The sequence below is a fragment of the Canis aureus genome, chromosome 21, assembly GCF_053574225.1.
Source record: "Canis aureus isolate CA01 chromosome 21, VMU_Caureus_v.1.0, whole genome shotgun sequence".
Lineage (NCBI taxonomy): Eukaryota > Metazoa > Chordata > Mammalia > Carnivora > Canidae > Canis > Canis aureus.
The window spans coordinates 49,242,976-49,258,339 of NC_135631.1; the positions used below are offsets into that span (position 1 = coordinate 49,242,976).

At 35.7% G+C, this 15,364-nt stretch overlaps 2 long non-coding RNA genes across 4 annotated transcripts in view; one reads left to right on the top strand and one right to left on the bottom strand.

The window, feature by feature from the left end:
- LOC144293060 (uncharacterized) overlaps positions 1 to 15,364 on the top strand; it is a 90,241-nt gene that overhangs the window by 63,163 nt on the left and 11,714 nt on the right. The window lies entirely within an intron of this gene.
- LOC144293491 (uncharacterized) lies at positions 2,306 to 12,625 on the bottom strand. The gene is made up of 5 exons (XR_013360711.1): positions 12,545 to 12,625; positions 12,267 to 12,357; positions 8,742 to 9,011; positions 6,153 to 6,267; positions 2,306 to 2,444 (listed from the first exon to the last, which is right to left on the bottom strand). It is a non-coding gene; the product is annotated as an uncharacterized LOC144293491 (long non-coding RNA).

Consider the following 15,364-nt stretch of genomic DNA (forward strand, 5'->3'; position numbering starts at 1 on the left):
TTTTAAAAAATCATTAATGAAGGTAGCTGCCCAAACAACAGATTTTCAGTATAGATGAAACAGCCTTCCATTGGAAGATGATGCCACTTAGGATTTCCATAGCTAGAGAGAAGTGAGCATCTGGCTTCAAGGTTTCAAAGGACAGGCTCTTATTAGGGCTAAGTCAGTTGGTGACTTTAAGTTGAAGCCGATGCTCATTCACCATTCTGAAAATCCTAGGGTCTTAAGAATTAATGCTAAATCCACTCCGTGCTCTATAAATGGAACAAGAAAGCCTGTATGACAGTACATCTGTTTGCAAAATAGCTTACCAAATATTTTGAGCCAGTGTTGATACCTATTGCTCAAGAAAAAAAAATATTTCTTTCAAAATATTACTGTTTATGAACAATACACCGGTCACCCAAGAACTCTGATGAAGATGTACAATACAATTATCGTTTGTGCGCCTGCCGATGCACAATCCATTCTACAACTTGTGGATCAGGGAGTAATTTCAACTCTCAAGTCTTATTGTTTAAGAAATATATATCTAAGGCCATAGCTGCCATAGTGATTCTTCTGATGAATCTGGGTAAAATAAATTGAAAACCTTCTGGAAAGGATTCACCATTCTAGATGCCATAAAAGACATTTGTGATTTGTGGGAAATGGTCAAAATATCAACATTAATAGAAGTTTGGAAGAACTACAACCCTCGTGGGTGACTGGGAGGGGTTCAAGACTTCAGTGGAGGCGGTAACGACAGATGTGGTGGAAACAGGAGAATTGGAATTAGAAGTGGATTCTAAAGATGTGACTGAACTACTGCAATCTCATGACAGAGCTCATCTTACAGATGAGCAAAGAAAGTGATTTCTTGAGATGGAATCTACTCCTGGAGAAGATGCCAAAAAGATTGTTGAAATGACAACAAAGAATTTAGAATACTACATAAACTTAATTGATATAGCAATGCAGAGTTTGAGAGAATCAACTCCAATTTTGAAAGAAGTTCTGTGGGTAAATGCTATCAGACAGCATTGTATGCTACAGATAAATTGTTTGAGAGTCAATGAATGCAGCAAACATCATTGTTGTCTTATTTTAAGAAAATTGCCACAGCCACCCTACCTTCAGCAGCCATCGCCATGGTCAGTCAGCAGCCATCAACTTCGAGACGACACCCTCCACCAGGGTGGAGAGAAAGATTACAACTCACTGAAAGCTCAGATGATGGTTAGTGTTATTTAGCAATAAAGTATTTTTTAATTAAAGTATATTCATGATTTCTTCAGACAATATGCTATTGCACATTTAATAGGCAGCAGTATAGGGTAAAAATGTTTATATGCACTAGGGAACCAAAGAATTCATTTGAGTTGTTTTATTGCAATATTCACTTTATTGCTGTGATCTGGAAGTGAACACCCAATACCACCAAGATATGTCTGTACTACCCCTATGGTAACAGCAGAATAAGTGGCCAGCAACAAAGAATAATTTCAAGGGCTTTAGAATTTTTTCCTATCCTATTACCCTTTGTTTCACAATTAAAAACAAGGTTTACGAAGTGATTTTTTTTCCAAGATAATCTTAAATTCATATTAAGTCAATCACAAAAAAAAATCTTCATTTAAAAAAATGAAAAAGCTCACCATATGCCTTTGTGCCTTCAGTCATGTGTTGAAATTCTTTTCCTTCTTAACCTATTTATTGTTACTACTACTGCTACTACTATCATTATAAAGATAGAAAGACTTCTGAAAATACTATTTATGAGGGAAGTAGAAGCAAAGAGTTTTAGAAACTCAAATTTACTATACAATCTGAGGTCTGGGGAGTTCTTTGAAATTTTGGTTTTTTATAAATCTCCAAGTTTTAGTAGATAGATAATGTAATGGTGGAAGTGGTTTTGTTGGCTGGAAATTGGGACATTTGTGGCTCCTCTTAGTCTAAGATGACCTAAGTTTGCTATATCCACCTTTTAAAAAGTGAAAAAAATAACAAATATTTAATATATGTTTGTTATTTTATTATCATTATTCTTCTGTAATTAACTCATCCAATTAAATAATCATTGATCATGCACAAATTCAGAGATTCTCAAATTATAGTGATTTGCTATTTAGGTTTCTAGAGACTTGAGTTAAAGCAGAAATTTAATCACATATTTTGACCAAATATTGAGATCAAAGCCAAATTTCACTGCATCCCTATAAAAATGACAAATTTCTGACAGGATGGATCAAGAAAAGAGAGAGAGGGAGGGAGAGAGAAATACAAATAAATGAAATCAAGAATGAAAAATGAGGGGTACCTGGGTGGCTCGGTCGGTTAAGCTTCTGCCTTTGGCCCCAGGTCATGATCCCAGGGTCCAGCCTCTCTGCTCAGGCAGGAGCCTGCTTCTGCCTCTCCCTTGGCCTGCCACTCTGCCTACTTGTACGCTCTTTCTCTCTCTGCTTCTGTCAAATAAATAAAATAAAATCCTTTAAAAAATGAAAAATGAAAGGGAAATAATACCATGAAAAATTAATGCCAACACATTTAAAAATGTAGACAAAATCAGCAAAATTCTTGAGTGATATAAGTTAACCAAAATTAACTCAAGGGGTGAAATAGAAAGCCTGAGTATTTCTACAACCACTAAAGAGACTGCAAATCTTCCCACAATGACATCAGTCTCAGATGTTTTAGTCAGGTTTTATAAAATCTTCAAAGAACAGACTTTCCAGTGAATCAAAAAAAGAGAACAATTCCCAACTAATTTTGGTACCAAGTCCAAAAAATGACACTAATGAGAAAGAAAAATTCGTAATCTAATATTTATAAACATAGATGCCAAAATCCTATACAATTAATAGTAAACAGACTCTAAACATATTTGAGAATTATGAATATAAGTGAATTTCCTTAACATAACAGACTACATCTACCACAAAACTTACAAGAATATGATTATTAATGGTGAAACATTAGAAGTTTCTTCTTAAAACCCAGAATAAAACCAGGGTTTCTACTATGACCACTTTTATCCTTCATTATACTGGAGACCTTATCAAGCAAAGTAAGGGTGAGGGGAAGAGAAAGATTATAAAGAATAGAAAAAAAGAACACAGCTGTTATTACTTGTCTATGATATGGTTGCTACATAAAAAGTTCAAAAGAATATATATATACTAATTATAAGAAAAGTATAGAGAGGTTTCTGTATATAAGTTCAATAGAACTAAGTTGATTAATTTCTATACAACGATCAGGGGAAGCTGCTTGAGTGGTGTTAGTGCCTCAAAATCTTTGAAGAGGGGGCCCACAGAAGGGGATCAGGCCTCTGAGAAGGGGGTCTACTCAGGTGGTAGTTATGCCTCTAACAGGAGACAATTAAGCAGACTATGAGAGAGAAGAAAGCTGGAAATTGAACCCACAACTCCTGCCATGGTAAAGACTCATTGCCAGAGCGATAACTGGCAAGGACAGCAGAGCAGAGATGAAGGTTCTTCTTCCCCCTTGTCTTTCACTTTCCCTCCAGCATCCCTTATTGGAGAACTTAAAAAGAAGCCATTTGGCAAAGGAGAACTACAGGTTGCCAAGACCTAGCCCAGCATCATATGGCAGAGTGTGGAGGGATGGGCTTGGAACAAGAGACAACAGCTTAATAATCTAGCCCACTCTTGCTTAATATATATTAATATTTAATATTTAGGGATCCAGAATATTAGAATATTTAGAACATTTAATTATGAAATGACATTAAAGTAGGCTTAACTACATGGAGAAATACACTGTTCTCACTGCTAATAGAAAACATCCCAAAATTTATCTATAGGCTCGATGTAATTCCAATAAAAATCCCAGCAAGCTTATTTTTTGGTGAGATGCTCAAAGTAGGATTCTAAAATTTATACAGAAAAGTAAAAGCCCAAGAAGAGTGAAGCCATTTCTAAAGAAAAAAATAACAAGGTATTAAATTATTATTTTGCAAATTTTGGAAAATTTTCTAAGTTGGTTTACTGAAGCATAATGTGTATATAGTAAAACTCGGCCTTTTTAGTTATTCAGTTTTGAGTTTTGACAAATAATGGTCTATAATCAAGATAGAGAAAATCCCCATTACCTCCTCTCCCAAATTCCCTGTCCCCTTCTCCAATTCTCAGCCCCTAAGAACCTCTGATCTGATTTATCTCCCCATAGTTTTAATTTTTCCAGAATGGTCATTTTAAAAATAAGCTTTTTGATACAGAATTAAACATACTTACTAAGGAAACAAAGCTAAAAGCCTAGAAATAGATCAGTGCACATAAGAAAATGATATATGACAGAAATGGAATTGCCCATCCATGGGAGAAGGCAAGATTTTTCAGTAAATGATGCAGAAATAATCGGCTTATCCACATGGAAAAAATGAAATTGGATATCTCTCTCATCTCATGCACAAAATTTAATGGATTAATGACTTAAATATAAAATATATGTATAAAAGGCTTTTTAAAAACAAACTTTCACAAGAAATATTAGACGCTATCTTTCTTACTTGAAGACAGAACAATATTTCTTAAACGAGACTCAAAATCCACTAACATAAAAGACTGATAAACTTAAAGAAATTAAAATTAAGACTTACTGTTTTTCAAAAGACACTATTATAAAAAATTTAAAATAATCCACAATCTGAGAGAAGATATTTACCATACATATTACTGGTGAAAGAGTAAAATCTATCAGTGTAAAGAAGCCTTGTGTTTTAATAATAAAGAGATCAGCAATTCAGTGGGAATTGGGCAAAGCACCAAACAAGCATTTTATAGAAAAGAAATTTAAAATGGCTGATTTCGATAGATGGATAGACAGGTAAATAGGTAGATTAAAAGATGCTTAGTTAGGTAAACACCAAAACCAAAAACACATGATGTTCACTGGACAAATCCACAAGGGCTCTAACAATACCAAGTGTTAGAAAAGATGCAGAAGAATGAAAACAGCAAAGGACACTGTTGATGACAGTGTGAATTGGCATCACTTTAAGAAGTTGAGCATTTGAGTTTCCTGCAATCCAGAAATTTCATTCCCAGGTATATACTTGTGAATATATGTTTTAGTAGTCACTCATGGAAATGTTCACAAGAGCATTATCTGATATTTCAAAACATTCAAAATGACCCAGGTATGGACTAACAAGAGGATGAATACATTTATTGGAGGATATTCACATGAAATATACAGTAGTGAAAATGAATATCTTGCAGCTAAATAAAACGAGATGGATGGATCTTAGCAATAATTAATTATTCAGTTTAAAATGAGTAAAAACAAACCAAATTACCAATTGCATTACAAACTACAAATGTATTACAAATTGTAAATGTATTAATTCTATTTATAATAATATAATATAATATATATATATAATAATATAATTGCATTTGTAGTAATACAAATACAAATTACATTTGTAATAATAAATTAATACAATATATTATTAAATGTAATTAATATGTTTTAAAATTAATACAAATTATATTTTAATATTTTATTTATTTATTCATGAGAGACACAGAGAGAGGCAGAGACACAGGCAGAGGGAGAAACAGTTTCCACACAGGGAGCTGGTCACGGGACTTGATCCCGGGTCTCCAGGACCAGGCCCTGGGCTGAAGGCGGCGCCTAAACCACTAGCCACCTGGGCTGCCCTATACTTACAAATTATTAGCATATAGTACATTAAGTATTATAACACTTTTTAAAGCTCAAGACCAAGTAAAGGTGAACAGAATAATATTTAAAGATCCATGAATATAGGGTAAACTACAAGGATTTCAGGGTAGTAGCTACTTCTGGGAAGGGAGACAAGAGGTGGGAACATGAAAACACACAGGTTACTTCAATGGTATTGGCAGGGTCTTAGTTCATAATTTGAATAGAGGGCTCACAAGTGTTTATTTTATTATTATGTTTATAGATTAAGAAAATGTTACATAAATTCAACTACCCTATGATAAAAGCGAGCCAGTGAAAAGAAACATTTTTTTTAAGGTGCTTGACTTTAAAAAAAATTTACTAATTTTTGGTTCTAAAATATCTTGCTTTTCAAGATACATTTGAAGATGAATTTAAATTTGCATTGCAAATTTAGAAATTAAAGACTAATTTCTTATTTAAATAGTTCATAATTTTACCTCTGAAGCTATCAGGGCACATCAGAGTAAGAATCTGTAGAGGTGGTTTCCTTTTGAAATTGTAGTACAGTGTGCTCTGAGCACTTTTGGAGAGCTACAGGGAGATGTCTTCTTTCTGAGAGAGAAGTAAATGTACTGTATCAAAATCATAGAAAACAATCTTCTATGTTCTTTTGTAAATATTGATGCTTTAGGGACATAATCACTATTTCCCTTGTGCTTCCCGTTTTTAAAATACACTTTTTTTTCAATAAAGATTTACTTGTTGGCCCAGATCTGTCAAAACCTGGTTTAATATTCTCTTTAAATTCCTGTGATAAATACAAGCATAAAGATTCATTTCAGTGTCATTATTACTCTATGGATCAATGAGTATAACAGATTAAGTGTGAAGTTGGTGTAAACTGTATTATGTTTGAGGAGTTTTAAAAATCTTTTAGTCAGCAAAAGGAAAAAAAACTCCATGATCAAACACAAAACATAACAATATGATTAATACTTTTTATGTTTCACACATTTTTTCTAAGCATGTTCAGTACTTTTATTGAAACCATCTGGCATCCCAATTTTCTGCTTTATTTTTGTTTTGCCCAATTTTTTTTCACCTACTTAGTTTTGTTTTTTTTTTTTAAGATTTTACTTATTTATTCATGAGAGACACAGAGAGAGGCAGAGACATAGGCAGAGGGAGAAGCAGGCTCCATGCAGGGAGCTTGATGTGGGACTCGATCCTGGGACTCCAGGATCATGCTCTGGGCCAAAGGCAGGCACCAAACCGCTGAGCCACCCAGGCACCCCTACCTACTTAGTTTTTTTTTTTTTTTTTTTTTTCCTACTTAGTTTTAATGTAATTTTTTTCTTGTTTATTGATCTTATATTTGTGAGTGTTCTTAAGCCCCTTTTAAGAAGATTTCAGGTGTAAACGAATACAATAATTGATAAAATACACTATATGCCTATACCTACATACTATTTAAATAAGAAACTAGAAATAGTTAAAGTTGAAAGATTCATTTTACCTACAGAAAAGAGGTTGCCTGTTCAGGAAGATTTGGAGTAAATTCCAGTGTATGCTTGAGAAAGATAGAATAGCAGAGGAGCCAACCCAGGTACCCAAGACTAACCAGTGGATGAAACCATGATATGATCCTATCAAAATATTGGTGTATCTGTATAAAGACATGGTTGGAAACTTCTATAAAGATGAACATGAGAAGAAAAAAATGATGAACGTGGGAAAATATAAATGCTAGACAACAAGGATGCTCTTAAAAGAAGAGAACTCAGAGGACAGCTGGAAGGAGACATCTCTGTACAATATTGACTGGGCATCATGTGCTAAGACCTACTATAAAATAACCAATTCCAAAACATAAAATAACCTATGCATACAATAATCAATTCCAAAACAACCCTGTGGGGTAAGCATCACTGTTCCTATTTTACAAATGAGGAAGTTGAAAATTAAAGAGGCAAAGTAATTTGCCTAAGGTTTCATAATAAGTTTGACCTTATGAATTTTGTACCACCATACAGGGCGTAAGAAATACATTTTTTTCTAGTTTTCTAAATCAAATTTAATTGCAGTACTGGATTCCTGACTAGTCTAGACTCCTACAAAAATCCCAAGCGAATTATGCCATCCAAAATAAATCCTGTGGCCTTTGATTCACACTAGTAACCAGAGATGAGCCACTATTCAAAGTCCCATGATGTGTTAAACACAGTGAGGCACTCAAAGGTCTTTCTGAAGTCTGGGCACCTTGGTGTCTAATGAGGTCTTCTCAAGGTCCTACATGCCATTCCCCTCTTAAATCTGAGCAATCCTTCCCTCTTTGACTCCCAGGTACTACCAGAAAGGGAGCTGGCTTCCATTCCCTTCTCTCTTAGAGATGCTCTTTCAATATTGGCCCTTCCAACCTGAGTACTGCTCCCCAAATTCTGCAAGCATTCAGAAATTACAACCACCAGAAAGCCAGAATGCAGGTAACAGGTAACGCATAGTGGCAGGTCGCAGTCAAGTGGGTGTAGTTACCACAAATTAAAAATGCACCTTGGTAAAAACTTCTAGATGTTGTATGGTGTTATACAAAAACAAAACAAAACAACCAAAACCCACAAACACTTTATTGGACCCTGTTCATAGTTTTAAAGCTTAAGAGCAAGAGAGATTGGGGGAAATTATCCTTAAATCCAATCTCAGGAAATGCCAATTGGACAGGGTAAATTGGCCTCGTGAGTGCTGCCTATCACCCTGCCTTTGACTGTATATCAGTGGGAAAGAGTTCCATCAACATACATCAATATATCCAACAGTACACTTTCAGCTAACTGGTACTATCATCCCACTGGGGCACATCCTGCATGGCACTTGGTCAGCACTGAATACATATTTAGTGTGTACATTCTGTAGGAAATAGAGATCGGTAGATGGTGAAAATGTAGGGAAATTCTGTGATTATACGTACACTTCATTAAGAGAGTTCATTGGGTTGGATGGATTTGACATGGTAGGTAATGAAAACAGAAAGACCAAAATATCTTTTAGCTGTTCATTATTTGCTGATTCCAAAGTTAGAATTCACCTACTTGTTACGATTTATTTGTAACCCCAAGATCGACACTGACAGCACATTCACAGTCATTCCTGGACAGGAGCCAAGTGGTGAAAAATCTGGGCTGCACCACACACATTTCCAGCTGAAGTTGAATAAGCTGTTGTTTTACAGGTATTCTTTCCTCCGTCTATTTAGTGGCACATTTTTTATGAGTTTGTGCTTTTTTATGGTGATTTCTCTGTTTAAGAGTAGTGCTCAAGTACCGTCTAGTTGTCCCAAACACAAGAAGGCTGAGATGTGCCTTATGGAGAAAAAAAAAAAAAATGTATGTAGATAAGACTCATTCAGTCATGACTTTACAGTGCTTTAGTTATAAGTTCAATGTTAATGAATCAACAAAATATGTTAAATAATTTGTCTTTAAACAAAAAGTCATAAGACAAGGTTATGTCTTAATCAATTGACAAAAATATTGTTTCTACAGGTATGTAGGGACAACCTCAAATTTCCCATCGGAGCAATGGTCCTGTATTCACTAATTCAGTGTTCACAGCAACTTTATTATAGAACATAACTATCATGAATAACAAGAGTAGACTGTGTGACCGTATAAATATTTTATCTGCTATTTTTATTTGAAATTTTGGCAATAACAACTGTGGATAATGAAAAGGGTCATATAGCAAGTTAACAAATACCAGATCTGCAAATAGCCCTTTATACCAGAATGAGCTTGAAGTGTCAGGGGGATGGGTGAGTGTGCTAAGAAAAAAGTATACAGAATCAGGCAAGTGGAATAAGATCATAAGGTATCAAAGGAAAGATATAATTGAAGCTCTTTTATTCATACATCTTTTAGATCAGGAGGATTTTTTTTCTGTATCCCCAAACAAAGTTGAAAACATGATCTCTGAAATAAATACATAAGGAGAGAAGAGGCTGAGAAAAATTTAAAGAAATTGTCGAGTAGGAAAATTATGCAAGGAAATTCAAAATATAACAGTAGAATTAAAGCGCACATGATGGTAGGAGATGAAGAATAAAATTCGTCACCATAGAGTAAATAATATGAGGAACACATCTGGTCAGGTCTCCAAAAAGCAAGACAAAAGGGAAAAAAAATATGTTACAAGGGACGATAGAGTGTCTATAGTGGGACTAAGAGGTACAGAGAAGAGAGGTGTTAACTGAAGAATTATGGAGTCCCTGAAGTAAAACACAAAGACAAATGAAAGCAGTAACAGTTAAAGACATCATTAAAAATTTTCCTTAGCTGATAAGACAACAAAGTATAAATCGAAAAGCTTCAGAGTATTCCAAGCAAAGATCAACAAAAGATTTGTATCTAGACCCGTCCTAACAAAAAATGTGAATCCCACACACACATGAAATCTCTTAGAGGCAAAAGAAGAGAAAGATGTCTAAAGATTCTGAAAAATGTATGTTCAAATGTACTGTAGCTAACTAGAAAAAGGAAATATAATTAAAAACCCAGGAAGAGAAAGTCATGTTCCCAAAGATTTGTAAACAGCACGGAACAAGTGAAATGCCAGCACAATCCTACATAACTGTGGCCATTCCGAATACAAACCTGAATGCTGATATGAGGAATTATTCTTAAAAAGAATGCATATGGTATAAAAATATTGATGTTTTAGGGCAGCCTGGGTGGCTCAGTGGTTTAGCGTCCTTTTGGCCCAGGGCCTGATCCTGGACAACCCGGGATTGAGTCCCACATCAGGCTCCCTGCATGGGGCCTGCTTCTGCCTCTCTCCCTCCCTCTCTCTCTCACTTTCTCTCTCTCTGTGTCTCTCATGAGTAAATAAATAAAATCTTTAAAAAATATATTGATTTTTAGCAATAATCTAGGCCTAGATCTTAAATTATGTTGTGTAATATTGTTACATTGTATCATATCATTTATATACCACTAATACATTATATTATGTAATAATATATCACAAGTTATACTAAGGAATATAATAAACAGAACTACATGAAAAGGGAAGGAAGAGAACTTGAAAGCTATGGTGTCCTCAGCTTAAGTGGTATGCATAAAACCATACTATTTTGTTCTCTATGATGTTAGAGAAACTTATAGAACACTTTTGAAACTTGATGGAAATTCTATTAGTCTGAGTTTACAACTACTTGACAAAGCAAAATTACAGATTTATTTCCCCCTCATCCAAAGTCCAGTGCCGATTTTCTGTTTGAATGTTTTTTTTTTTTTAAGATTTTATTTATTCACGAAAGACACACACACAGACAGAGGCAGAGATGTAGGCAGAGAGAGAAGCAGACTCTATGCAGGGAGCCTGATGTAGGACTCAATCCCGGGACTCCAGGATCATGGCCTGAGATGAAGGCAGACACTCAACTGCTGAGCCACCCAGGCATCCCTTGAATGGCTCTTTTTTTTTTTTTTAAGATTTTATTTATTTATTCATGAGTGACACAGAGAGAGAGAGGCAGAGAAACAGGCAGAGGGAGAAGCAGACTCTAGGCAGGGAGTCTGACATGGGACTCGATGCTGGGACTCCAGGACCATGCCCTGGGCCAAAGGCAGGAGATAAACCACTGAGCCATCCAGGGATTTCCCCCCCCCCCTTTTTTTAAGATTTTACCTTGAAGGGCTCTTATTAAGAATTTGGGCTTCTTCCAACACATGGTTCCACTATCTTGGAGGCCTTTACTCCAGCCATACAGAGGAAAAGAGAGAGTATGCATGAGAAAGATCATGCTGACCATTTTGTGGCCAGGGCTGAGATTCCACTGGGCAATCACAAGTTCACAATCAGATGTGGGATGGGGAAAGGATAGTTGCCGGGAAATGTAGTTAGCTCTGAGCCCAGGAAGGAGGGTAGAACTGGATATTGGTGAACATTGAACACTTTTGTCACAAAAATCAATGTATATGTGATAGGGAAGACAAAATAAAAAAAGTGTGGTCCCTACAGATAGAAGATAAAGAGAATAGTATTCCCAAAAATCATGTTAAAAAGCCTACTATAGCCTACTGGAGCAAGGGGTAGGGGTGGTGGGAGGTCAGGGGTTTTGAAGAGGGAACAGTCCAGACAAAAGTTTGCACCAATTGCCAGACATATGGGTGACGTCTTCGTAGGCAAGCCAGCAGCCAAATTGCCAATTAATTTCAAATGCATGAGTTAGCACAGCTGATACCATAAACAGCAGAGTTTTCCAGTTGAGCCCAATATTTAAGATTTAAGCATTCTGGAAATTTTGGGCTTGAGAGCATCTTGAATCACCAATACATAAAATTGTGAACAAATAAATGGCTACCACATTAAACCACACAGTTTGGGAAGTCTTTCTCTTCAAATTTATATTTAAATTCTGGTTAGTCAACATACAGTGCAATATTGGTTTGAGAAGTAGAATTCAGTGATTCATCACCTACAAATAACACCCAGTGCTCATCAGAACAAGTGCCTTACCTAATAGCCATCACCCATCGCTCCCATACCCCACTCACCTCCCTCTGTCAACCCTCAGTTTGTTCTTTATTGTTAAGAGTCTATTATAGTTTGTTTACCTCTTTCCTTTTTCTTCTATTTGTGCAAAAATAGGTAACTGATACAGTTGTTATATAGAATGCAGGTTTCAAAGCTATTTTCTGGAGTCTTCTGCTGCCAAACACAATGAAATAATGGAGATTAGCTCTAGTTTCCTTAAATAAGCAGAAAGTCATACAAAACAAACAAAACCACACACACACACACACACACACAGATTTTTTAAACAACAGATAACATGCAACACAAGACCTGGGAGAAGAGAAACAAATGAAATAAGCCCAAAGATTGTCTCAACTTATTGCCTGGAGAACTTCTAAACAGTAATGCAGGGAGAGGAAACCCTCAAATGGAGCCTGGAAGTTTCACTAAGTTAAGGAGACTGACTGAGAACTAAGTGGGTCACAGAGGCTAGAATTTACAGAACAAAGGACTAGAGTAAAGAGCTTCTCAGAGAAGAGAGAACTGCACAGAGAGAGAGAGCTCTAGGGTTCTCCAGAGGGATCCTTTCATATCTCCCACTAAGTACTAATTATCACAAGTGTGTGAGAAACGCCCATGGCTGATGAGAAACTTTCCCAAGAGGATTAGAAGGAACAACCCTTGGAACTCACACAGAGACAAAATGGTTTGTATTTTTACCAATCAGAATGGAACAATTATATTTCTGATGTTCAAGTAGGTAGAGAATCAACATGTTAAGGAAAACCACAGAAGGCATATAAGAAGACCCAAATTAAGCTCCCAAAGATGAAAAAAATCAATCTCTGAGTTAAAAAATATATGCGATGAGATTAACAATAAATTGGACACTGCAGAAGATTTAGAAGAATAAACAAGGTATCAGTGACCTGTGGTAGAACCTCAAACTAACATGTACCTGAAGTCTGCAGGTGAGTGGGGACTTACAGTTGAAGGAACAATGGCTGAAAATGTTCAAAGTTTCATGAAACTATCAATCTACAGATCCCAAATCTCAAAGGCTTAAGCACAAGAAACATGAAGAAAATGTCGCTGAGAAACATCATATAATCAGATGGCTCAAAACTAATGATAAAGAGAAAATTGTGAAAGCAGCAAGAGGAAAAAAGAAACACTGTGTACAGAGGACCAAATTTATGTGTGACAGTGGACTTCTTGTTAGAAGCAATAAAAACCATCATTCTTCATCAGCCAGAAGATGGTGGACCAATATTCTTAAAATACTGACAGAAAAAAACAACAACCTATCAACCTAGAATTTTATAATTAGCAAAATAGCTTTCAAAAACAGAGATGAAATAAAGAGCTTTTTAGACATAAAAAATCTGATCTCAACAATAGACCTACACTACAAGAAAATGAGCCAAATCAGCTAGAACCCATAAAACCAGAAGAAATAGAACAAAAAGAGTTAGTGGAACTAGGAGATCAATGATTAACAATTTATGTAAATAGTTTAAACTCTGCAGTTGGATGACAGAAAGCATTGGATTGTGTCCTCAAAGCCCAAGTATTGTTTTGAGAGTTTATCATGGCTTAACAAAAGGTCCACAAATTATTTAATACTCCTCCTCAAAAGACAGACCATAATTCTCTTCCCCTTAATTGAGAACTTGGCTACTCGGTTCTAATGAATAGAATGTGGCACAAGTAATGATATGTAACTTCTGAAACAACGTTTCAGAAGGCATTGTGTCTTCCTTCTTTCTCTCTCTTTTGGATTAGTCACCGTGGGGTAGAAGCCAGCTGCCATGTCACAAAGATATGCTGAAACATCACTATAGAAAAGTCCCCATCTATCTGTCAGGTGATTGTCCCCTGGGGTGTCAGATCTGTAACCTCAGGAGAGACCCCGAGCCAGAGCCAGGCAACTAAACCACTTCTGAATTCCCACCGCACCAAATCTGAGAAATAATAAACAGTTATTGTAAGTCACTAAACTTTGGGTAATTTGTTATGCAACAATAGCTAATAAATACAGTTAAAGCAAACAAATCTCAAACAAAATGATATGTTAAATCTATTACAATGGCTACAGCGTATCATGGAAATGCAAACAAAAATTTGTTGGGATCATGATGTTAATAATAGTTGATGTAGATTTCAGGTCTTAAATTACAAATACTAAAATCCTTTTCATATGTAAACCTAGAAAGGAGATTTAATCACCACCCAAGTAGCATTAGGTTCAGGGTATAATTCATCATCGTCCAAGATGTGGAAATATATATGGAGAGAAAGGGTTGGTATTGGAGTTTCTCAGAGTTAGAAGACTTACTTCCTGCTGCTACAAGATGAGAAGAGAGATGTTTGTACAGAAAGCTAGACAAACGTTGTTATTACAAAATTGGATCATTTTTCTTTTATAAAAACTGAAATTCAAGATGATGCAATAATTGTCATGGGCCCTGATATGTCCAATAATACTTTGAAAAGGTATATAAAGCACAAAGTATTAGAAATGTGAGAATTGACAAAAAAAATACAATATTAGTGGTAAACTGCCTAATTCAACAGGCAATTAGAGTGATCCAAAAATAGTTGAACTTGGAATTACTTACTGTTCCAACAGTTTATTAAAGGAAACTTTGGCTAGCAGATTGGTCATTGGAGAGGTCTGCTGAGCCTAAGGCCAGAATTCAGGGCTCCCACATGTCCTCTTTTCCAGGAGGAGGGAGGCCACTTCACACACAGCTGCCTGGGCCTCAAGCTAAGTATCTGTGAAAAGTTTGGCAGAAAAGGTTTTTGGAGTTCCTCTGCTAAGCATGAAAAATTGCTTGCCTACCCTGTTGTTGCATAGAGCTTCTCTCTTTTTTTCTTTTGGCAACTATTTTTGGTTAAATCCTTCTGTTTGGGTGAACTTGGCCCCCTTGCTTTAAGCATCTCAGCCAACTCTTGCTTCTGCATATCAACAGTGTTCTAGAAAAAATTAATAATTACATAAAGTAATATATACGTGTGTTTTGTATCAAAGTATTAAGGGGAAAAAGGTAGAGTTATAGCTAAATACAAAGATGTTCATAAATTGTTGCCAACGATGAAAAACAAGTGGTAAATTCAGGTGATGGGCAGATGATTGTTCATTGTACTAGCCTTCCAACACTTTCTACAGATTTGAATATTTAAAAACTAAAAT